Source organism: Juglans regia, chromosome 13 (assembly GCF_001411555.2).
Source record: "Juglans regia cultivar Chandler chromosome 13, Walnut 2.0, whole genome shotgun sequence".
Lineage (NCBI taxonomy): Eukaryota > Viridiplantae > Streptophyta > Magnoliopsida > Fagales > Juglandaceae > Juglans > Juglans regia.
Genome location: NC_049913.1, coordinates 18,650,207 through 18,651,415, shown reverse-complemented (window position 1 = coordinate 18,651,415; position 1,209 = coordinate 18,650,207).

Genomic DNA, 1,209 nt, shown 5'->3' with positions numbered 1-1,209 from the left:
TCGTCTCGGTCATCATCCCAAATCTTAAGGCCAGTATCCTCGGCCTATGACAGGCCTGCATCTTTGGCTGATGCTAGCTCAAATAGGCCAGTAGATGATGCAGAAATGCCTACATCCTCATGGGGTGTAGCATGTGAAGATGTAGATGTGTGAACCATGCCTAGAGAGTCAGCCGTAGTCGATGTCTTAACTCCTCGATGAATCCCGAGGTGCTCGGCGATGACATCTAGTGAAATCTCAATGGAAACACCACGTACAGTCACGGTGTGAGAGGAGTGTCCTGAGGCATGTCACACATCCTCATATAGAACTCCTAAACCATTGAGGGGTATACCTTCCCCCTTAATATGAAGATATTTCCCCAGCCTCTATTGACGAAAACATCTCTGAGGTTCGTCTGCTCCCATTTGAATTCGTTGAACTCATTGATCCGGACCTCTCACTCCACCATAACAGTGCGAGCCCCGATAGGAGCAGTGTCCTGAGTGGCTCATTTCCTCCCTCGTTTCCTGGTATGCAAAGGATGAGCCAAAATAGAAAATGAAAAAAAATTATTTACATTGATGCATTTTTTTGTGTTAATTTTAAGTTGTTCTGCATTAATGTTTGAACATAGCAAAACAAATAGTCGAACGTTCAGATAAAACGTTCGGACGTGTATCACATACGTGCAAACATATAACATACACGTTCGAACATAAGTAGTAAATAAACGTATGAGTTGTACGTACGAACGTAAATGATGTATGTTCGAACATTAGAGCATAAATAAATTTAAAAAGTAGTACGTTCGAACGTTATAATTAAACGTTTAGATGTAAATGTTACGAAAATAACGTCCGAATGTAAAAATGTATACGTTTGAACATAGAAGACATAACGGCTATGTAATTGAAACATCGTATGCTCGAAGGTCTTGGTGAAACGTTCAAATGTTAAGACACAAAATGGCTGAGTCGACTCAGCCATTATTGAAATTTTAAAAATCAAGTTAATTTGTTAAATAAATTATACAACATGTGAATAATTTATTTTTTACTTCTATTTGTTTTAATATATTACTTATTAACAATCATTACCTTTCAAATTGCAAGAAAAAATAATGGAGATGTAGTCGACTTCTGGGGAATCCTCTCCTAGTGACAGACATATTCACGCAAGTGCTCGGTCCGCAGTCTAATATGGCAAGAGGTTTGAGATGATCTATCA